We start from the raw sequence: 25,002 nt of genomic DNA on the forward strand, positions 1-25,002 counted from the left end.
AGGAAGTTGGCTGGAAGGCTTCTAGGAAAGAGTTCTGCACTCTGGGAGGGAGAAGTAGTTCCCTTTTTTTTTTTTTTTTTTTGCTGCTGGATGTTACCTGATCTTCATATGATGTCAGGATGGGGCAACTGTCTTGTAACAAGGGGAGCTTCCTGGAGAACATTCTAAAGGTGAGAGGTGGGTAAAGGACAAGGCTGATGACATCACTTTGTCTGCACGCTAAGCAATCCTAGCAGTGTTCTCCCTCCATATTTATCATCCCACGAGGTAATAGTCCTCCTATTGTAGGAGACACTTTGCATTGTTTTCTGCTACCTATAACCAAAATCGTCCCAATATGCCACTTCCACAGGTATGCTTTGATTTTCCACTGCGCAGTCTTTATATGAGAAACTATGTCAGATGGACTGCCACACAGAGTTTCAAAGGCCTAACAGAGAGAAACAATTTTTTTCTTATTGTGATAAAATGTACATAACATAAAATTTACCATGGTAGCCATTTTTAAATGTATGGTTACAGTGGCATTAAGTACATTCACACTGTTGTGCAACCATCCCCACTATCCATTTCCTGAACTTTTCGTCATCCCAAACTGAAACTCTGTATCCATTAAACAATAATAATTCCCCATCCCCCCTCCTCCCAGCCCCTGACAACGGCCATCTACTTTCTGTCTCTATGAAAATGATTTCTCCAGTACCTCATATAAGTGGAATCACACAACATTTGTCCTTTTGTGTCTTATTTCACTGAGTCTGATGTCTTCAAGGTTCATCCACGTTGTAGCGTGTATCAGTTTCCTCCCTTTTTGAGGCTCAGTAATATCCCATTGTATGGATATACCACCATTAATTTATCCACTCATCAAATAGACATTTGGGTTGTTTTCACTTTTTTCCTATTGTGAATAATGCTGTTATAAATGTGGGTGTTCAAGTATTTGTCAAGTGCCTGCTTTCAATTCTTTTGATATATACCTAGAAGTGCAATGCTATATCATCTGGAAATCCTAGTTTTTAATTTTTTGAGAAATACCCATAGTGTTTTTCACAGTAGTTGCACCATTTTACATTCCCACCGATAGTGCACAAGGGGTCCAATTTTTCCACATCCTTGCCAACACATATTTCTGTCTCTCTTTTTTACAGTGGCCAGTCCAGTGGTTGTGAAGCAGTATCTCACTGTAATTTTGATTTGTATTTCTCTAATGATTAGTGATGTTGAACATCTTTTCATGTGCTTATTAGCCATTTGTATGTCTTCTTTGTTGGAGAAGTGTCTGTTCAAGTCCTTTGCCCATTTTTGAATTAGGTGGTTTGTTTTTTGTTTTTATTGAATTTCAGGCATTCTCTGCTCTTCCGAAATTATATTTAACTAAAACGAAGCATTTATATGAGCTTCTGGATGGTCACCTTCTTGGTTCACTTATCTCTGGTTCATCTTTGCATTACCTCAGAGCTGTAGCTCAGTGCTGTCATATGGCAGAAACTCAAGACATTTGTTGGCTGGCTACACATCTGGATGCAGATGAACCATATTTAGGAAATAGAAGATAAGGTTACAAAAGTAATTTGGGTTTCAACGTGAGGATGTATCGGTTTGATGGGAAATGGAAAGTAGGATAGTCTTTGAGCACGAGTGGAATTTAGAAAAGCTGATGTGACCCTGGTGTGCAGGAGGAATTGGAGGCAGAGGTCCTGGAGGCAACAGACACAGCTAGAGAGTCCTAGTGCCCGTGAAGGGGATCAGGGCTGGAATCAGACTGGGAGCAGCAGGAGTGTGACAATCTTAATAACAGTACCTAGTTCTTTACAGTTACCATGGCTTTTCACACCACTATTTCGTTTGCCCCTTCAATAATTCTGCTAGGCAAATATTATCACCTTCTATAGAATTGCAAATCGATTCTCAGAAAGTGTGAATGATTTCCCCAGGAATTAAAGGCTAGGTCAGCCTCAGATCCCCAGGCAATGCTGTTTCTCATCCACCAGTCCCACCAGACTACACATCAGAGGCACAGGATAAACTTCCAAACAATAAGATGTCTAGGCCCCAGCCCCCAGATATTGTGACTTAATCGGTCTTCAGTGCGGACTAGGTGAGGGAGCTCCTGAAAGCTACCCAGAGATTCTAACCTGCAGCCAGGCTGAGAACCTCTGGAGAGGGAAGGGGAGGCAGAGGTGATGAGATCCAATGACGAACTGCAGAAAAATACAAATGGCATGACAAGGTCTTCAGCCCAAGGGACTGTCCTTCCCAAGAACCTCATCTCACCAAGTGCAGAATTCGATGCACGCAGCTGCATTCAGGGTTAGAATCAATGGAAAATGGCTGCTTGTGACGGGATCTCAAATATTCATCCACACACGGTAACAGGCAAGTGTAGCACACGTGCTGGGGCAAGGGGATGGATAACTCTAAGGGTAGCGATACAGACCTTGCTTCCTCTGCATTGTCCCACAGACTTCCATTCAATGGCATTAAATTGCGTCCTTGGAAATGCTCCACAAGAGACTTCTCCTTTTGGATTCCCACAACTTGCCCCACTTAGTGGTCTCTGGGAAAACAACCAGTGGCAGTGCCATCCTTGAGGTTTAAGGTGGTCAGTTACGGAGGATGGCTGGAGGGGAAGATGAATTTAGGAGCCAAAACTATTTGGGATTCTGGTGGCATATCCAGGTGGAAAAGATCAGCACGCATTTGGAGGTGAGAGACTGAATTATTCAGGTTAGGTCTGGGCTAGATTTTAAAGCAAACCAGGTAGAAACTGGTTAAAACTTAGGTGTGAATGAGATCACCAAGGAATTCCAGAAAGAAAGAGAAGAGGTGCGAGGGGCAAATGACCGCCCTTAGTGGTTTAGGCAAGAAAAAGGATCCACACAGGCGTTTCACTGTGTCAGCCCACCTTACCTGCCTCATCGCCCACTAGTCCTTATTTGCACCATAGATTGCAGATCGTGGAGATTGTCTCTTGCCCTGAACATGAACTTCACTTTTCTATCTCCTTGTCCTTTCTCCTGAAATGTTTCTTCTCTCTCCTCCATATGCACATACATGCTCAGTTCTCTACAAGACCAGTTCCAAATGCCGTGCCCCTCCTTTGGAGGCTTTTACTATCCTCCCATGGGGACATGACCCCTCTTTCTTTTAACCCTCATTGCACATCTTTGTAAAGCTCTTGTGCACTATAACGGTTACCTATTGCTGTGTAACACATTACCCCCAAACTTAGAAGCTTCCCCCAAAATCAAGTATTATCTCTCACCATTCCTGGGGATCAGGAATCCAGGAGTGGCTGAACGAGGTGGTTCTGGCTCTGGATCTTTCACGTGGTTGTAAGGTGTCAGCTGGGGCTGAGAAAGGGTGAGGTAGTGCCCAGAAAAATTTTATCTGTAACACAGATAAGAACTGTCTGCCAAGGCAGGGGATTGAGAGTCCAAAAAAAAGGTAGCAATGTCTCCATAAGTAGGTGGAGAGGACACAGCAGCCCCCACCTTGGATAGAGGACCTGACAGCCACAAATAATCGGCCAAGCTTCTTTTTCTCCTTCTCTGGGTCACTAGAAAAAGCTTTCTGTGGTATCCACCTTCCAGCTTCATGGAGACTGATCTTGCTCTCCACTCTTGTATGCTCAACACCAGAGATGCTCAAAGTGTCAGGTTCCCCCCTCCCACTCTTTCTTTGCTGGTAAAGGCAAAAGAAGGGAAGATGTAATAGAAGCTCTGGTCTGAGAAGCCATTACTCTGCCTTTGTTCTCCACTCTTCCTAACCAGCCTTGGGATGACGCTGACTTCTACTGAGCCACGTCAGAGAGTCTTGATGAGAGTTTCGAAATTCAAATCCAGCACAAGCTCTTTAACATCATAGATCTCATCTGGTCACACCTCTACACCTTCCTCAGGGTGTGTCCTCCAAGAAGGTTTAACAGTTTGCATTTTAAGAAAGAAAAGAGGGGTGGGACGCCTGGGTGGCTCAGTCGGTTACGCGTCCGACGTCGGCTCAGGTCATGATTTCACAGTTTGTGGGTTTGAGCCCCGCGTCGGGCTCTGTGCTGACAGCTCGGAGCCTGGAACCTGCTTTGGATTCTGTGCCTCCCTCTCTCTCTGCTCCTCCCCCACTTGTGCTGTCTCACTCTGTCTCTCAAAAATAAAATAAAACCTTAAAAAAAATTGTAAGAAAAAAAAAGAAAGAAAAGAAGGAGTGAGTAGTGAGGTACTGGAGTTGGTAAGAGTACCTGACTCCTTTTTTAATTTTTTTATTTAAAAAAATTTTTTTTAATGTTTTTACTTATTTTTGAGACAGAGAGAGATAGAGCATGAGCAGGGGAGGGGCAGAGAGAGAGGGAGACACAGAATCGAAAGCAGGCTCCAGGCTCTGAGCTGTCAGCACAGAGCCCGACGCAGGGCTCAAACTCACGGGCTGTGAGATCATGACCTGAGCTGAAGTCAGACGCCCAACCCACTGAGCCACTCAGGCGCCCCTTGATTCCTTTTTTTAATTCAAATTTTATTCTGGTTATTCTGATCTGTACTTTATTTAACCTCTTCTCAATTTATTTTTTTTATTAACATAGTTTTATTTTATTTTTATTTTACTTAAATCCAAGTTAATTAATATACAGCTTAATAATGGTTTCAGGAGTAGAATTTAGTGATTCATCACTTACATATAACACCCTGTGCTCATCCCAACAAGTGCCCTCCTTAATGCCCATCACCCATTTAGCCCATCCCCCACTCCCCTCCCCTCCAGCAACCCTCAGTTTGTTCTCTGGATTTAAGAGTCTCTTATGGTTTGCCTCCCTCTCTGTTTTTATCTTCTTTTCCCTATGTTCATCTGTTTTGTATCTTAAATTCCACATAAGAATGTAATCATATGATATTTGCCTTTCTCTGACTTACTTTGCTTAGCAGGATACATTCTACTTCTATCCATGTTGCTGCAAATAGCAAGATTTCATTCTTTTTGATTGTCGAGTAATATTCCATTGTGTGTGTGTGTGTGTGTGTGTGTGTGTGTGTGTGTGTGTATACCACATCTTCTTTATCCACTCATCAGTCAGTGTATATTTAGGCTCAATCCGTTATTTGGCTATTGGTGATAGTGCTGCCATAAATATTGGGGTGCATGTGCCCCTTCAAATCAGCACTTTGTATGCTTTGGATAAATACCTAGTAGTGCAATTGCTGGATCCTGGGGTAGTTCTATTTCTAACTTTTTGAGGAACCTCCATACTGTTCTTCAGAGTGGCTACACTAGTTTGCATTCCCACCAATAGTACAAAAGTGTTCCCCTTTCTCCGCATCATCGCCAACATCTGTCGTTGCCTGAATTGGTAATTTTAGCCATTCTGATGGGTGTGAGGTGGTATCTCATTGTGGTTTTGATTTGTATTTCCCTGATTATGAGTGATGTTGAGCATCTTTTCATGTGTCTGTTAGCCGTCTGGATGTCTTCTTTGCAAAAGTGTCTGTTCATGTCTTTTGCCCATTTTGTCACTTATTTTGTTTTTTGGGTATTGAGTTGGATAAGTTCTTTACAGATTTTGGATACAGTGCCTGACTCTTCTAAACACTTATCAGTGCAGTGCAGGTGAGAGCCAGAACTACCTCGAAGGAGTAGCAGCATTGAAAAAAGTCTCTAAGGCTGGTAGAGACCTAAATGTATGTATATACCAATGAGGAAGATACTGTAGAGTTAAGAAAGAAATCTAGAATTAAGAAAGAATTATGTATTTGACTAATGTATATAGAAAGGTTGAATTAACAATTGTATTTGTTTAAGAATACTAGTTTACATGTATCCATGGAATACACACACACATGTGGACATGTATATGTATGTGTGTGTATACATATATATATATATACACACACACACAAATAGTTAAATATGTAGGAAGAAAAAAAGATAATGTCAATAAATTCCAGATAGCAAAAATATTATAGGTCATATTCTCTGTTATCAGTACAAATAAAAAAGTAATAGAAGTTTAAACAAAAAACACTCCACCATCTGACATCTAATACACATTCTATTATGGTTCCATAAAAATACAAAGTATTTAGAAAAAACAGAAATTAGAACCACACATATTAAAACTTAAGGTATTTAGCCAAAATTGTGCCCAGAAACAAGTTTGACGTTTTAAAAGCTTTAACTGTTATTCGAGAAAGGTTGAAAAAAGAAAATCTAGTCATTTGAATGTGGAAGATAGAAAAAGATTACAAGATACCTAAAATAAAGAAAAGGAAGAAAATAATAGAGGTAAAAAGCCCAAATTAATAAAATTAGGGATTGGTCAACAAATTCGACAACTTTATATGTGAGAAAAAATAAGCAAAGCAGTCCATATCTGAAAAGTTAAACGAAGAAAAAAATAAAAACAACACCACAAGTTTAGAACAGGGGAAGTATGCGACAACAAATATGGAGGGGACTTTAAATAGATAAGCATAGACTTGCGTATGCAATTCTCACACCATATTCAAGTCTATGCTAATAAATTTCAAAATCTGGCAATTTTCTAAAAAAACGGAAATTTCCAAAATTGAAACTAGAAATACCATAATGTACTAGTAAAGCAATAACAAGAACTGTCAAAGAACTACTTCCTAATAAGGCTCCAGAACCAGATAGTTTACTAATAGATTCTCTCAAGTTCTCAAAGGAGGAAGATTCACATCCTCCATATTTGTTCCAGGGCACGTAAAAAAGGCAATTACCCCATTCATTTTGTGATCCTTTCCTTCATTTTCTTTTGCCCCTATATTTCACCATTTATTTATTTTATTGGTCTTTTACACTCAGTTAACCTCGTATTCTATCAAACTTGCAGCCTCACAAAAGTCGTTTCAAAAGTGTTTTTGCTTCTGAGGAGTTTTGAATAGGCTGTGACACAGGTTTATAGATGAGAAGAAAACAAGAAAATGTTTTTCTCATCCTTTTCAGAATCCGAACTTTCAATAATAAGTATCTACAACATGGGTGACCTTATCCTGCGCTTTTTAACACAGGCAAATGGTTTGTGATTATTATCCTGTCTTTTTGTATTGTAATTTTAATACACAACTTTTGGGGGCTTAGTTTAGTTTAGTTGATGTCCTTCCCTCTTAAAAAATCTCTGCTCATACTCAAAGGTCTAGGCCAAAATCCTGATGTTGCAATTCTTATCTTTGCAATGACTTTATAACCATGAATGCTGTTCCTTACCAATATTTTTTTCTGAATATCAGCTGAATATTCAGGATCATCCCTCCGTAAACAAGTCGGAGTTACATAAGAAAATGAAGAAAACTGCTTGACTTTAGGAAGAAAGTTGCCATCATGCCTGGCCCAGTTGCTGGGAGCTTGAACAACCTGGAAACCTAGGAAATATTTCCAATTTGCAGAACTGTATTCACCAATTTCAAGGGCAAAACTAACGAAAGGAAAGTTTTGCCACCATCCTTCTCTGTTGTGCTTCTTCCATGAGGGTAGGCGGGAGAAGTCCTTTCTCTCCCCATCCACCGTGATTTGAATCCTTCCAGGGGCGCCTGGATGGCTCAGTTGGGTAAGTGTCCGACTTTGGCTCAGGTCACGGTCTCACAGTTCGTGGGTGGGAGCCCTGCATCGGGCTCTCTGCTGTCAGCATGGAGCCTGCTTCAGATCCTCTGCCCCCCTCTGCCTCTGCCCCCCCTTACTTGTGTTCTCTCTCTCTGTCTCTCTCAAAAATAAACTTAAAAAAAGATGAATCCTTCCAAAAGGGAAAGGACTCAGTTTTGCTGAAAGCTTTCATAGTTAATTCAATGCAATCAAAATCATTCATCTTTGAAGCTGTCAGCACCTGGAAGGCTGATAGGCATTCGTTCCCTTCCCTCTGCCTCCTTTGAATTTTGTTGTTACCAGGGAACTAACTGCATTAAAGTTAAAACACACACACACACACACACACACACACACTCTTGTAGTTTGATGAAAGGTACAACTTAACGTTTTGTTCCTTGGAGCCCAGAACCGTAACTAGTACCGAGTTTACACTTAATAAGTGTTATTTGAAACTAAATAAAATCAAATTGAATTGAATTCAGCTAAAATAGGGGTATAAAGACAAAGCTATGGGAGCAACAGAGGAGAGAAGTTTCTAATTCTGCCTGGGAGCATTAGAAAAAGTCCAAATAAAAATCACACAAAATGTGTTTGGAGGAGTCAAACACACCATTTTGACAATGCAATTTAATTGCATGGAGAAAACATTTGTTTAATTTTAATAATAAATGCTTACACATTTTTGCACAGCATTTTAATCTTTGAAACCCTTCCAGGCGCTAAATAATTGAATTTTCTAGATTACATTCTTCAAAAATCATCCGCATTGATTTAATGTTCCCAGCAGAGTAGTTAAAGGAAAACGTACACAAATTAAAGCAGAGACAGCACAAACTCAGGACTCTTCTCCACGTTATTTGGACCACCCACTACCCAAGAGGTGGTACCAGAAGGAGACAGGTGGCCCTGATTCTGTCCGTGAGAAGTAGAAGCCACCCCTATCAGTGCAGACACCAATGTCACCTGATCACATGCACAAGGGAGATCAGCAAAGAAAACACCCAGATCCTCTGGGCCCTAAAAGGCAAAATAACGGCATCCAGGGGTCCATATGGGCTATTCTTCTCAACCCCCGCTTTCTACACTCACCTCTTTCTAGTAAACTGAAGAGCTTCCAGGAACAATGTTGCTCTTTGAAGATCTCTCTAATCATGTGAGGTGAGGTTTCTACGCTGGAATCCACGTGTGCTGTGATGTCTGTGTCTGTAAACAGATGCTTGATGGGACTTTTCTTGTTGTCATAAGTCCATCTGCAGCCTATTTAAGAAAGACTAGAAATAAGAAAGAGTAATTAGAGAAAGTTCCCAAATGAAAGAGGGAAAGCTTCCTTCCACTCCAGGCCAGAGATGGGAGGGTACTGAAAGCCACCCCCGCCTCAACCCCCACCAGAGAGGCTGGGTTGTCCTCAAGAAAACACTGGGAGATGGAGCGCCTGGGTGGCTCAGTTGGTTGAACGTCCGACTTCGGCTCAGTTCATGATCTCACAGCTCGTGAGTTCGAGCCCCACCTCGGGCTCTGTGCCGACAGCTCGGAGCCTGGAGCCTGCTTCAGATTCTGTGTCTCCCTCTCTCTCTCTGCCCCTAACCCACTCACATTCTGTCTCTGTCTCTGTCTCTCTCAAAAATAAATAAACGTTAAAAAAAAAAAGACACTAGGAGGGCAAAGAAACGAGGAAGAAGACCCATCCTTCCCTGCTGGGTCTCTGAGCCCAGAGGGTGAGGCTGAGAGTCCGGGAGGAAGAAGCTCTGGACTGAATGGGAGACTGAAGTTTTGATTTCGACTAGAAGAGACACTTTAACCCTTGAAAATGAGTCATAGCTACTTAAGTGAGATTATTCTTATAACTGAAAGCCACTCATAAGCAATGAGATGTGTCCGCTGTGCCATCATGGATCAGGGAGCAGAGATCTCGCAACGCCATGAAAGGAAAAAGAAATCGCGCCATGTCCTGTCTGTATCCACTGAGATCCTTGCATTTAATAAACTAGTTACACAATCTTACAATGTCACCTCATTTGTCCTAACACGGTCAAGGAAATACGCTATTACGTAGTCGATTCTGTTAGCAGTTGTAATGACCTCGTTGGCTTAACTACATGGTAATCCAAATAATGGTGCAAAAATCAAATCAAATAAACAGCCACACAGAAGGTTGACTGAATGGCCACGGAGAGCAGCAGCTTTAGACTTCTCTCCCTTTTCCCCCCATAACTCTCAATAAAACTGAATAATAAAATTCAGACCAAGCTGTCATTAAGATGACATTATGACTTGTCTGGATAATCAAAACCTGGCAGACAGCCAGCGTAATTGTGGTTTTAAACAAACACTTTTCCACTCAGAAACAGGTAAAGGGACTAGCCCCGATGATTAGTAAGGACCAAGTTTAGCTGGAGAAACAAATTTCAGCCTGGCCTTCAGAAGTCCCAGGCTTAAGCTACTTTTTAAAAGGTCAAAATGCTTAAGTGATGACAACCCACACAGGTTATTGTGAACACGGTCTCTGGATTTTGAATCACTGAGATGCCCAGTTCTCACCTGTCACCTGGACTGTGAACTGCACTCATTTTCTCCTGTTAGCAGGGTCAGTCACAGCGACCAAACAAAACAAAACGCGACAACTGAACTGATCAGGAGATAGCTAAGTGGATCAACCGATAAAATTTGGAATGCTTTGTAATTGCATGATAATGACAGAATCTACAATAATAAAATGGCTCACAATTTGAATTTATAATCCCTACTTACTTCATAAAGCCCTAGCATTTTAGAGGCAAGATTATCTATTCACAAGGCTTCTGCCCAACTCATGTAAGAGGATTCTATTATGGTTAAACTGGAGATAAAATGGGAGTTTTAATATGATTATAGGTCAGTGGTTTTTGAATTGTTAATGTATAAAAGACCCCAGAGGCATATGCTGAATATATAGTCCGTGAAAGACAAAATTAAATAAACAAAAAGCAATTTACAAGCTGGAAAACATTTTTTCGTTCTCATGGAGCGTTATAACACATGTCCTCTAGCATCCAACTTAACAGGGCTCAGCTGACACCACAGAAAGGAGGCAAGTAAATTAATTTCGCTTCATAGGCCCAGAACTAGAAGAAAATGGTTTGTGGCAAAGCTTTTCAAAATTGAGAACATGAACCACAGGGGTAGACACATGATTCCCGAGGGGCATGGAAGTTCCTGAAAATGAGATTCATCCTAGTGATGCAACAAGATAATGAAGATGGGATATATTTATTTATGTGTTTATTTACATTTGTTCTACCCTACCCACTTTCCGAGAGAATTGTAGTGAATGAGAAAATCCTGGAGAACAAGGGAGATATTTTCAGTCTGGGTCAGCCAGTGTCTTGAACATATCTGCAAGGCTGTCATACGAAGTAGGGTACCTATGAGGGGTCTCACACACAGCTTCCCCTTTTGCCCTTCAAGGAAGCCCTTGGCTTATAACCCACGTCCTTATTTTGTTGACCCTTGGCTCCCGGTTGCTCATTTAGGCCACTGATTTCTCACCCTAAGATGCCTATCTGGTAACAGCTGTCCAGAGGAGAGAGCTGACCCTCCCCATCGGTGTCATTGCACACACACACTGGGAACTGGGAAGAGACACACACGTGCCTGCTTTGCAGCAGCCTAGCACCTAAGAAACTTTGTCCCAGCCACCCCTCTTGGGTAATGGTTTGAAAACGAGAGACACGGGTGGGTTTGGTTGCAAAACTTATCAGAAATGGTCATTGGAGGCTCTCAGAGTCCCTGATTCTCCAGCACTGACTGGGTATCTAGCAGATGCTAACTACCCGGAGTAGTTAGTATAAGACCACTCTCGCTTCAAATGCCAGTGCAAATGGGATGCCCAGGCTGCTCGCACTTCCTTCTGACTTGGCTATAAATTCCAGGGTTCCCATGCCCCCCTTTCAGTTTTGATGGTTACCTGGAACAACTCCCAGAATCTAGGAAAATGCTACTACAGTTTATTATAAAGGGTACAAATGAACAGCCAGATGAAGAGGTCCAGAGGGTGAGGTCCAGAGGAGCCCTGAGCACAGGAGCCTCTGTCTCCCTGGAGTTGGGGCACACCATCCCCCTGGCACATGGAGGGGTTCACCAACTTGGAAGATCCCTAGACTCCTTCATTTGGGGGTATGGATGGAGGTTTCATTATGGCAGCATGATTGAGTAAATCCTTGGCCACTGGTGACTGAATTCAAACTCCAGCCCCTCTTCCCTCCTCAGAGTCAGGGAGTAGGGCTGAAAGTTCCAACCTTCTAATCATGGCCTGGTCTTTCCGGCCACCAACCCCCATCCTGAAGCTGTCTAGGGATTCTGCCAAAAGTCACCTCATTAGCAGAAACTCAGGTTGAGTAGTTAAGAGGAGCTCATTATAAATAACAAAAGATGCTCCTATCACCCCTATACCTCAGGAAATTCCAAGGGTTTTAGGAGCTCTGTGCCAGGACCTGGGACAGAAGTAAAACATGTATTTCTTATCTAGCATTAAACCTCAAAGGGCTGTGAGATCCTCTAATCCAGACCAACTATCCCACAGTAAGATCAAATAAGGCCCATTTCCTTTTCACCTCCACAAACCCCCTGCGTATCTAGTGGAGATTTCAGTTTTGTTCCATCCACATTTCCTACAAGCCGATTCTGAGTGTTAGTCACTGCCAGGGGCAGGAGAGTGAGACCCGGAGCTCGTTCACCCCACTGGCTAACACTGAAGAGTGAGGTCCCTGCTCTATCCCATTCCACCCGTTAACTGTCTTATGCAATAGGATCCATGTTACAGATGAGGACCCTGAGGGCCAGAGAAGTCAAGGAGGGCCAAGGTCATATGCCAGTAAGCTGTGGAAATGTCACTTGAGCTCTCAGGTCTGTCTAGCTCCAGGGTTTGAGCTCTTTACTTGGTACCCCTCTGCCTCGCAGCCACAGTGACAGCAGACTACTGCGGAAGAAACCACTGGATCAGGATTAAAGTAACCCGCAAGGATCACAAATAACAGGAATTGGGCATGTCTTCACAATCGATGCTTCCGACAGTGTGGCTCTGAGGGGGACATCTTTGGCTCCCATGAGTGGGCACTTTGAGTTATTGATGACATCATGGATGCAACCACACACACACAAAGTTTAATATAATCAAAATAAATTGTTTTAAAAACAAAAAAAAAGTTTCCCTCAAAACAAAACCTCATTAATTCAGATGCCACTAATTCAAGGTCAGTGTTGTATTAATAGGAACCAGGCTGAATTTTACCTTTGCAAACACTTTCCTAATAAATCGGGAAATTAATTGCATTGTGGTGTGAGATTTATTATATTCATTATCAGGTTCCAGAGCACTATATTATTCTCAATTAAAGTTCTGCAATGCTATTTTGACTATTTTCATCATCATTATTATTTTCAATCCATACTTGCAAAACTTAATAGAAGGGTAAAATATAGTTCCTGGCGTATGTAATATATAGATATTAGAAATATTTATGCAGCTTGTATTTGTTTATTTTTACAAAATTTGCATAATCAATTTAGCAAGTTTATATTGTTTAATGCTTGTTTACAGAAAAATATATACTTCTGAGGTATATTCTATAGAATTTTTACAAAGAATGTGGTTCAGGCGGTTATTTCCTAGGTAATGATATCATTCATAATAAAAACTACAAGACTTATAAGACTCCAGTAGCATTGGGATTTAGAAGTTATTTAATAGTAAATCTCTAGGGAGATCCTAAAGGTTCTTCCAAGCTATAAATATGTTCAATTGCTTCACATGTGTGAAACAAATTGTCTTCTTTATGGAGTATTTGCTAGACTAAAGGACCTTTTCCCCCTTATTTCAGGTTCAAGTGAGATGTGAATGTGAAGGGCCATGGTCAAGCCAATGAACCACAAGGACATCTTCCTCTGCATGGAATGAACATAAACACATATGAAGTCCACTGTGTGGGCTTTCCTGTCTGCTCCGCCCCTCCAAAAAAATCTGCGCGTCCTATCCTGGCTCTTAATATGTTCAAAACTTGCCAACAGTAGTGATCGAAACACAGATTGACCCTAAAGCAATCTACTGAAATGGAGGCAGGTTTTGCAAAAGTCAAAATCAAATTTACTATCAGTGGTTTTGAATGAAAAAAAAAAAAGGGAATAAAGAACAAATTTTGGTGGGAAAGGGCTCTCATAGATTGAACGTAGCTGTCAAGGAACTGCTCCTGGGGCACAGAGGAGGGGAGCACCATAGGTGGGATCCCCGCTGGCCAATGGACTCACCCGCGAAGGCCACCCACCACAGGACCCACTCGCGAGGCCGATGTCGTCCCTTCAGCTATCTCAGACCACCGTTATAGAAGAACCTCAGGAATTCGGGTTTACCGGATTTGGAATCTGACAGCCTTCATAAAACCATAAAACATTAAGACTGAGGGATGTGAGCGAGTACGTTACCCAATCTCCTCATGTCACGGATGGTACAGATGAGGACACTGAGGACAAAAGATAGCTAAGTGACTTGTCCAAGGTTATGGGTTCCTGAAGAGAACCTTCTCCTCCCTGCCAAACTATGTTCATGGTCGTTATTGTGGGTTGAATTGTGTCCCCCCAAAAGATGTTTGAGCCTCAAGCCCAGGTAAGTGTGTGCGTGACCTTATTTGGAAATAGGGTCTTTGCAGATATAAATAAGTTAAAATGAGGTCCCACTGGATTTGGGTGAGACTTAATCCAATGACTGATGTCCTTATAAGAGGAGGGAAATTTGGACACAGACATAATGGAAAGAAGGGAAGGAGGTGATGACGGAGGCAGAGGTTGAAGCAATCCAGCTGCCAGCCAAGAAGAGCCAATAGTTGTGAGAAGCCAGGAGAAGCTGGAAGAGACAAGGAAGGATCCTTCCCCACAGCCTTCAGAGGGAGCACGGCCCTGCCAGCACCTTGATCTTGGATTTCTGTTCTCCAGAACAGAGAAACAATAGATTTCTATTGTTAAAGCCACCCACTTTGTGATAACTTGTTAGAGCAGTCCTAGGGAACTAATCCAGTAACGTTCACGTATAACAGCATCAAAACCCGTTCCATACAAAGATCATTTACAGCAACGTAAATCTCCAGTGAAGATTCACAACTAACCACAAACACATATCCCAAAAAGCTTATTTATTAGGCGCTTGCCATTTTTTTTTCTTTTTTAAAGTTTATTTATCTTGAGAGAGAGAGAGAGAGAGAGAGAGAGAGAGAGAGAGAATCCCAAGTAGGCTCTGAGCTGTCGGCACAGAGCCCAATGTGGGGCTCGAACTCACGAACCACAAGACCATGCGTGACCTGAGCTGAAGTCGGATGCTTAACCGACTGAGCCACCCAGGCGCCCTGAGCATCTGCCCTTTTCTTAAGTGTCATACTTTACTTCATATCATCTTTATAACAACACAATGATGTATGATTCGCCCATTTTAAGGATGAACAAATAAAAGCCTGGAGAAATTTAAGGAACTTGCACAGAGTCAGTATGCTAGTAAATGCTGAAGTTGGAAATCAAACCTGGCAATGTGCACCTCAAAACCCACGCACTTAGCACTACCTCAGGCCGGCTGCATATGGCGGGTCAGCCTGCACACTGAGTGTACCAGAGTTCTGCAAGATGGCAGCCCTGCCCTGGGCCATGGGGTTGCAATCGCTGCAAACAAGTTGTCTGAGAGGAATGGCCAGACATGCCCAAGTTGTTTCACGGGCCAGTAAGACAGCAATCTGATTCTAATAGTTCACCTCCTTACCAAGAATTCCTCTATATCCACGCCACTATGTTCATTCATTCTTTCCCATAATAAACGTAGGCTACATACCTTCATCTGCCAGCCGCTCCCTTGGGTGCATCGGTGGCCACTCAGGGAACGAAACATTAGCTTTGCCCTGCCTGAGCTCGCAGGGAAGTTGTGGCTGAAGTTAAAAAGACTAGTTCTTGCCTGAAAGAGCGCCAGAAAACCTCCCTGTGTTTTGCAGATGCTAGCACTTCGGTGAATTTAGGATTTTCCTCTACGTATTAAAAAGGTAGCTCAGAAGACCCACAGCAGTAGAGCACGGATTGGACCCTTTGAATTTCTTCTCACTCACCCAGAGGCAGGGGAATGAAAGTTCAGAAACAGGAGACTGAAGCAGAGGAGCACATTTCCCAAGCACGCTCCAAGGACAAGAAAATGAATTTGGTTTCGTTCTCTTCACAGCTAGAGTTTGGGGGCAAATGAGTGATTTTAAGCCACAAGAAAGGCATGAAAACAGCACAAGCAAGGACACAGGAGGCATGAATTTAAGGAGTATAGAGAGCTATCAGACGAGTGCAGCCATAGCCCAGTGTGTGCGTGTGTGTGTGTGTGTGTGTGTGTGTGTGTGTGTGCGTGCGTTTACCCGCACCCAGGTACATATGCACAGACATACACACACAGTGGGTTGTAGGGACAGTGTTGGTTGGTGATGCAGGCAAGGTAGATGGGTGCAGCTGAGCTCAGGTGTTTACCAAAGGGACGCCTGGGTGGCTCAGTGGGTTAAGCGTCCAACTGCAGCTCAGATCATGATTTCACGATTCACAAGTTCAGGCCCTGCCTCCGGCTCTGTGCTGACAGCTCGGAGCCTGGAGCCTGCTTTGGATTCTGTGTGTCCCTCCATATCTGCCCCTCCCCTGCTCACAATGTGTGTGTGTGTGTGTGTGTGTGTGTGTGTGTGTGTGTGAAAAATAAATAAACATTAAAAAAATTTTAAGCCTTACTTTTAAATGTGATCTTTCTCCTCTTCTGCAGCCATGACTAAGAGCCTGGCCTGAATAGAGAAGCTTCACAACTTTCAATGTCAAAGTTTTTTTTTTTTTTCAATTTTAAAGTTCTAATAACAAAATGAAGATCTCTCTTACTGCGAATTTTTTTACAGATTAAGAATTATTCCCTATACATATCTATGTTACAAACTGCCACAGAAACTAATTTTGTCTAGCTCAAAGATTAGCTCTAGACCAGAGGTTGGTAGACATCTTCTATGAAGGGCCAATGAGCCAATTTTTTTTTTTTTTTTTTTACGTTTTGCGGGCCTTACGGTCTCTGTCATACCAACTCTGAAGTTACAGCGTGAAAGCAGCCATATGCTATATGTAAATAAGTGAATATGGCTGTTTCAATAAAATTTTATTTACAAATGAGGCAGGAGCAGATTTGGTCTATGCACAATAGTTTGCCAATTCCTGCTATAGCCACATAACCTTATCCCTGTTCAGTCAAGGAATGTTTAACCCACTTTTGTAACTGGCCAGTTTTCATTGTCTTATTATTCAGTTTTCTCCTCAGGTTGATCACTCAGATTAATATTTCATACATATTTATATAAGCACTGACTTTCTTCATCCCTGGGGCAGCATCATATAGATTAGAAAGCATTCAAAAGAATAGTTTTACCATTTCACTTGCTTTGTTATCAGTAACTCTCTTATAGAGTCCCTTTAGTTTACGTGATCTTTGTAGAAAGTGTGGCTAGCCATCCAAAATGATGTCCCTCTAAGGGGACAAGGTCGTAGAGAGATAGCAGAGGGTCTTGCCAGCCTTGACTTTGTATTTTAAGATTTTATTAAAAGCATGCCTGGGAGGGGCGCCTGGCTGGCTCAGTCAGTAGAGCATGTGACTCTTGATCTCGGGGTTGTGAGTTCGAGTCTCACATTGGGTGTATGTATGTATTGCTTAAAAATAAGAAAAATAGGGGCACCTGGGTGGCTCAGTCGGTTAAGTGTCCGACTTAGGCTCTGGTCATGATCTCACAGTTCGTGAGAGTTCGAGTCCCGTTGTCAGGCTCTGTGATGGCAGCTTAGACCCTGGAGCCTGCTTTGGATTCTGTGTCTCCCTCTCTGCCCCCCCCCCCCCCCCCCCCACTGCTCACACTCTGTCTCTCTCCCAAAAATAAATAAACATTTAAAAATATAAGAAAAATAAATACAAAATATGTCTGGGAATTTTCTCTGCACTTTAGAGCAAGAAGGCCACACACCTCATTATTCTACTCCACAAAATATTCCTTATCAGACAGTCAACAACATAGTTACCCTTCAGCTTGTGGAACCAGAAAGATTCATGACTCAGAATCTCAGAATCAAAAAGTATCTCAGACAGTGGCAGTTCCCAATCATATGTGGGTCCTTTGAAGTAAAAGAAACAGGAGGGCACATTATGAATGCAAAATTAGGTACAAAAGTGAATTTTCTTTTAAATGAGAAAAAAAAAATGTCAACAGATAGAAACTCTAAAAAGCTGAGAAATACTACAACCATTTTCTTTCAGATTACCTTTTGGGTTTCTAATAACATGCTTCCTTTTGCCACATTTAAAATTTTGGCTGGGTTTAGGGATGCCTGGGTGGCTCAGTCAGTTAAGTATCTGACTTTGGCTCAGGTCATGATCTCTCGGTTTGTGGGTTCGAGCCCCATGTCGGGCTTTGCGCTGACAGCTCAGAGCCTGGAGCCCGCTTCGGATTCTGTGTCTCTCCCTCTCTCTGCCCCACCCCCTGCTTGCACTCTGTCTCTCCCTCGCTCTCAAAAATAAATAAGCATTAAAAAAATAAAAAATAAATTTAAAAAAGTCAATATCGATAGTGATACAAAGGTAGTGATACAAAGTGATACAAAGATAGTGTATCATTTAACTGATAGTGATACAAAGATCTGCACGTTTATGGAAATGTGTGGCCATGCAAGCCCATTGCTAGGCCTTGAAAGGGTCTGTGGAGAGGAGAATCCACAAGTTTTGGCTTCATTATCATCATGGTAAACCCACCTCTGACCTTCAAAAGCACTTAGTTTAGGTTTCATATCAATTAGTTATCCCTGGTTAACCAGCCTCTTCATAAACACCCCCTGTAATACTTAATTTATTACTTCCCAAAGCGCCCCTATCCGTTTTTAGGCATTGTGTTAGTCAGGGATCTCCAGAGAAACAGAGACATTAGGATAGATATAAATACACATAAGAAGAAATTTATTATAGGAACTGGCTCAGCAGTTCTCAGGGCTGAGAAGTGGCATGATCTGCTGTCTGCAAACTGAAGAGCGGGGAAAGCTGGGGCTATTTCAGTCTGAGACCGAAGGCCCAAGGACCAGCTGCACCCACGTCCGAGGGCAGGAGAAGATGCATATCCCAGCTCAAGTAGAGAGTGAATTCCCCTTTCTTCAACCTTTTGGTTCTACCTGGGCTTTTAACAGATTGGATGATGCTCACCCACACACTGGTGAAGGCATAGTCTTTACTCAGTCTACTGATTCAAATGCTAATCTCTTCTGGAAACGCCTTTGGAGACACACCCAGAAATAATGTTCTACCCATTATCTGGGCATCCCTTAGCTCAGTCAAGTTGACACATAAAATTAATCATCATGGGCATCTTATTATTTTTGAACTGTGGTAAACCAAATCCCACCTCCTAATAACTACTATCCAGTGGTTCTAAGCCTCCCCCTTTATTTTTGAAAGTTTGCTTATTAATTTATTTATTTAAAAGTAATCTCTATGCCCAATGTGGGGCTCAAACTCACAACTCCAAGATCAAGAGTCATATGCTCTTCTGACTGAGCCAACCGGACACCTCCTAAGTCTCCCATTTGAATAGTAAATCTAATCACTCATCTACATGACAGTCATCCATACATTTGAAGACTGTGGTCACATCATTCACTGTCTTAATTTGGGTTCTCTAGGAGGCAGACTCTTTCATAAGGATGTATTCAAATGCAAGTAGTATCTGGGAGGTGGGTCTAGGAAGCAGCAGTAGAGGAGGAGGGAACCGAGAGGGAAAAGAAAGCAGTCAACAAGAGTGCTATCAAGCCAATGACCACTGTGGACAACCTGAGCTCAGTCCTTGGGAAACTGTGGAAGCCAGCGTAGAATACGGGCCTCAGGGTTATCCCACCTAAAGGTTGAGGAAGCTGGGGATTTACACTCCGACGCCCATCAATTATTAGTTGAGGGCTGCTCTTGAGAGACATTGGGCTCCAGCTTTCAGAAAGAGCCCTCAAACAAAGAGACGGATAGGCTGGCAGCTGCAACTCAGCCAGCAAGTACTTCCATGGTAAGATCCAAGGGAATATGGGCAGCACATTCTCGAGGTCAAAATGCCCAGGGGTCCTCAAGGGTTCTGCACACAGAACAGCTAGGGGTCTCCTCCACTCTGTTCTATCAAATGCCCTTGCCTTTTTTTTTTTTTTTTTTCCGCTTAGAACTGAACATTATACTCTATGTGTGGTCAGACTTCTCATTCCCCAAATTTCTGGTCCCACAAAGAACAAGCACAACATAGAATAGGCACCATCATTGATCAAGGGTAGAAGAAAACATAATAAGGTCAAGCCACAAAACCAGCTAAGAATATTTAAGCAAATCTGATACCAGTGGAATGGACTTGGTGTGGTTCTAATGCAGCAGGTCTACTGAGGCTCCTGAATGGCTTTGACCCATCCGTCCCCAGGTCAGTCAACTGGGAAATTCTATTTTCTTTAAAAATTCCAGACAAATTCACTCTTTCCTTGTCACCTGTCACCTAAGAGGATATTCTTCTTTAGTGCTGTCATGTAAGAAAGATCGAAGTTTGAACTATGGAGAGTGCATGAACGATTGTTTATATTAGATAATCAAAAATAGCAAGCTCTTTGCATTAAAGGGACAGAATTTCTTCCAGTGATTCATTACTATGGCGGTATTTTTTTAAGATTTTATTTTTAAGTAATCTCCACGGCCAACGTGGGGCTCTAACTTACTACCTCAAGATCAAGAGTCACATGCCCTACTGACTGAGCCAGCCAGGAACCCAATTACTGCTGATTTTTTTAAGCTTATTTATTTTGTTTATTTATTTTTTAAGTTTTATTTTATTTTTGAGAGAGAGCACAAGTAGGGGAGGGGTAGAGACAGAAGGAGAGAAAGAATCCCAAGCAGGCTCTGTGCTGTCAGCACAGAACCTGATGCAGGACTTGAACTCATGAACCATGAGATCATGACCTGAGCTGAAATCAAGCCTAAGCCCAATGTTTAACCAACTGAGCTACCCAGGTGCCCCATTTTTTTAACTTGATTTTAAAATATATTTTTTAATTTATTTTTGAGAGAAAGAGAGGGAGAAGGAAAGCATGAACAGGGGAGGGGCAGAGAGAGAAAGAGACAGAGGATCTGAAGCAGGTTCTGTGCTGACAGCAGAGAGCCCAAGGCAGGGCTCAACCTCACAAACCACGAGATCATGACCTGAGCTGAAGTTGGACCTTAACCAGCCGTACCACTCACGCTACTCTGCAGCAGTTTTAAAATGCATTCATAATTCTTTGCTACGCTTATGTTCATAAGTTGGGTCCTAATCACCCTCTCTGAGTGTGGATTGCACTTTGGTTCTAACAAAGAGAATATGACAGAAGCAACCACATAGGAATTCTGAGAAAGCTTGTAACAGGTGTTGTGGCTTCCTCCTTACTCACAGGCCACTCTCTCAGGGAAGCTAGCTGCCATGTTGTGAAAACACTTGAGCCGCCCGACAGAGAAGTCCACTTGGCAAGAAAGCCTTCCAGCCAAGAAGAGCAACAGGGACAAACCATCTTGAAAACAGGTCGATTGGCCCCAGTTGAGCCTTCAGATGAATACAGCTCTGGCTGACTTCTTGACAGCAACCTCATGAGAGATCCTGAGCCAGAAGCACCAGCTGAGTCACTCTTGCGTTCCTGACCCTCAGAAATTGTGAGAGAAAATACATGATTGTGTTTTCTTTTTTAAGCAGCTATGTTTTGGGGTCACTTGTCTCACAGTAGTAGATAACTATGACATGGAGAACGCACGCACAGCTGATTGGTCTTGTGAGATCATCAAAACTTGCCAGCTCTTTACCTGAAAGTGGCAGCATTCCTTCTTGTGATTCATTGCCATTTTCCTTCAGTTCTTAATGAAATTCTAATCCATTTATCAATAACTTCCCATTTCTTGAACTGCACATGTTTTTAACCTATTTTACCCGATCCCAAATCCCAGCAAGGTAAATGCTATCAAAGACTGCACTACTGGGACTTAAATCCCATCAATGGATGACCCTGCCACCCTGCCCTAAGAGCTATAGAATCAGTTCCTTACTTAGAATGGGGCAGAGGTAGTGGGCATTAGGGCAAGGCTTTATTTTGATATGTTTCATTAATTATCTCTTTAATCTTTCTTTTCTTAGCACCTTTCACAAATGCTTATTTTGTTTGTTTTTTGTTTGTTTGTTTGTTTATTATTTTAGAGAGAGACAGCATGTGAGTGGGAGGAGAGAAACAGAGAGGGAAAGAGAGACAATCCCAGACAGGCTCCATGGAGCCTGACACAGGGCTCCATATCATGACCCTCGGATCGCGATCTGAGCCAAAATCAAGAGTCGGTGGCTCAACCGACTGAGCCACCCAGGAGCCCCACAAATGATCTTTTAATAGCAATATGTGAAGCCCAACTGAGTTCGGCTCTAGCCTATAAAAACGCCTTCGTGTCTTTGGTGCCTTGTAAGTAACACAGAAATAGCCCAGCTAACCTCCCTGACTCTGGCCAATTAGTGTTTCAGCAGAGAAGTGTTTCTACATAAGGCAAGGGTTCCCTGTGCCTTCCAGGCTGCTATGGGGAAGTAATAAAATGGTAAATTATGGCTGGGTGGAGAGCTAGCCTTTGGTCCTTGATCCTGCTTCTCTGACAATAGCCAATAGGCTTCTACTTGCCGTGGATTGAACTTACCTTGATTCCTTTTTCCCCCAAACGGCTGCAGTTGCAAGTTATTGCTTGTCAGAACTTACTTCTCTCATACCTGTTCAAACATCTATCTGTGAGCAAGAAAAAGCTGATGGAAGGAAAAGGATATTTTGCTGTCCTCAGATTATAGGCCATTTAAAGAACTGAATTCATACTGACACCAGGATGGAATGAAGGATATTTTTCCCTGCAATTATGTCAGAACTATAGAGTGAAACAGAATGCGGATTGTGGTTGTAAATACATATGCTCCGTGTTCTTCAAAAAATTATTTGCCTCATTTGGAACTTCCAAGTCCATTAAAGTGTGGCTCCTTGCAGTTACTGGATTGCAATTACCCTTCAAAAGATATGCGTGTTTTACATGGCAGTAAAAATTCTCAGAGCGAGTCAGTGAGTTCATGAGCATCTCAGCTAGTGGATTTGCACCTCTGATCCTGGCCACTCGGCTGCCCAAAAGTCCAGATACCACCAGACCCGTGCCCACTTAGAGCCTTTTCCATTTAGTTGCTTAGATGTGGGTCTTGACTTTCCAATTCACATTTTAAATTGAAATGTTATAAGCTAAGCTGGTTCACTCCCATCTCTTCTATTGTTCTCTAATTATGAGTTGGGTCCAAGATGACTTGAAATCTTGTGCCAATCCTGAAGTTATTCCAAACTGCTAATTTCGGGGATGAGTCTTAGAAATTCTGGCACACAGTAGGCACTCGATAAATATTTGGGGGGGGGGGTTGCCTGGGTGGCTCAGTAGGTTGAGTGTTCGACTCTTGATTTCAGCTCAGGTCATGATCCCAGAGTTGGGGGATTGAGCCCCATGTTGGGCTCCATGATGAACATAGAGCCTGCTTGAGATTCTCTTTCTCTCTCCCTCTACCCCCCTCCCCTGCTCGTGCTTTCTAAAAAAAAACAAAAAACAAAAAAACAAAAAGAAAGAAAGAAAAAAGAAAATTTTAACTAAATAAAGATAAAAATAAACAAATGTTTATGGACTCCTGGTACATACACATGGTATTTTGTTGTTGTTGTTGTTGTTGTTGAGAAAATTTCTATTTTCAACAGACAGTAGAGGCAAGATGTTCCTGGCACAAGACACACTGACTCAGGTGACTTTGATAACAGGGAGCACTAAATAGAATTCCTGGAAAGGATGAGTTCTTCCAGCTTCTTTATTATCATATCATCTCCCACTCTTCATTAATTTCCTCAAAGATCCACAGATATTAGAATAAACATGCTGGAGCCTAACAGTTACCCAGTCCATGAGGATATAGAATTCAGTAGTCCATCTAAAACTTCTCAGGGGCGCCTGGGTGGCTCAGTCGGTTAAGCATCCAACTTCGGCTCAGGTCATGATCTTGCGGTTCGTGAGTTCAAGCCCCGCGTCAGGCTCTGTGCTGACAGCTCAGAACCTGGAGCCTGTTTCAGATTCTGTGTCTCCCTCTCTCTGACCCTCCCTCGTTCATGCTCTGTCTCTCTCTGTCTCAAAAATAAATAAACATTAAAAAATAAAAATAAAAAAATAAAACTTCTCACTATCTGAGCTACGAGAGCCTTTATAACACACCCTCTTATATGGACTTGGGTACTAACAGGATAGCTTGGCCCTAAGGGTTTTCCTTTAACAAAATGAAAGAGAAAGGGAAAGGGAGAGAAAAGAGAGAGAAGGCCCTTTAATCGCCAAACTCACCATTTTCATATGAACATATAGAGCAAAAAGATACAATGCTAAAATTGAACTTTAAAAATTGCATCCTAGTGCAAGCCTCTATCTGGAACTCACAACTTACTCAATATCAGTTATCGTCCAGGAGCAAAACTGTAAAATGTAAAGAAAGTGGCCAAGCCTTTAACTGGAATTCAATCCTTACTCAACACCCCAAAATGCAAACTAGAGTCAAACCCTACAAACATAATGAATGAGGAAAGACCTTCATTTTAAATACATAACTTTAGCAAGCACCAGAGTGTGCATAAAATAAAGTAACTTGAAAGATACAAATATTCAGAAAAGTGTTTACTCGAACATCAAATGTCAATAAATGTCACAGAAATCAAGTAGAAAGCAGGACATCAGTCACTCTATTCAGACATTACATCAAAATACTTATTATAAGGGATAATGCAACATTAAACACTTAGAAAATGTATATGCTACTCTGCTTCAAAGGATTCAGTGGATGGGTTTTTGCATAGGTATAATGAATTTCAATGTGTGCTTTCTTTCTTTTTTTTTTTACATTGACCCTATTTGAGGTTTATGACTAGCAAATGTTAATGTATTTCTACTGTCAAATCACTTCAGAAAATTTGTTGATTCCCAGTGGGTGTTGAAGCCATGTGGCTCGTTGTTGCTGCATCAAAGATATGAGATGCCTTTCTTCATTGTGTGGGATTCATGTGCATCTAGTTTTTCAGGGACGATGGTGGACAATAGAATATACAATATCTGAAGAAAACCTAAAATGGAGATGCTGCTTGCAGTGATAACATTGATGGGAGTTAGCGTGAAATAGGTGTTGAGAACATCATTCTCCTCCATTTATTAAAACTAAAAAACTTCCTGAATATTGTATATCAAAGGTTTTACCAGCTGGTGTTTAAGGAAAAAGAGGTGGCTGTCCAGTAAAATACTGATATATCTTCATA

General features: G+C 42.0%; 1 long non-coding RNA gene across 2 annotated transcripts in view; it reads right to left on the reverse strand.

Moving 5' to 3' along the window:
• Window positions 1-2,425: 2,425 nt before the first annotated feature.
• LOC123588442 overlaps window positions 2,426-25,002 on the reverse strand; it is a 76,816-nt gene continuing 54,239 nt past the window's right edge. The window contains exons 5-7 of one of the 2 annotated variants that reach the window (XR_006707848.1): window positions 8,680-8,861; window positions 3,269-3,393; window positions 2,426-2,560 (exon numbers count right to left, since the gene is read on the reverse strand). This is a non-coding gene — a long non-coding RNA (uncharacterized LOC123588442). Of the gene's footprint in view, window positions 2,561-3,268; window positions 3,394-7,679; window positions 8,862-25,002 lie in introns of those variants that run through there. The other variant, XR_006707847.1, reaches the window with a different exon arrangement.

The sequence above is a fragment of the Leopardus geoffroyi genome, chromosome D3 (assembly GCF_018350155.1).
Source record: "Leopardus geoffroyi isolate Oge1 chromosome D3, O.geoffroyi_Oge1_pat1.0, whole genome shotgun sequence".
In the NCBI taxonomy this organism is placed as follows: Eukaryota; Metazoa; Chordata; class Mammalia; order Carnivora; family Felidae; genus Leopardus; species Leopardus geoffroyi.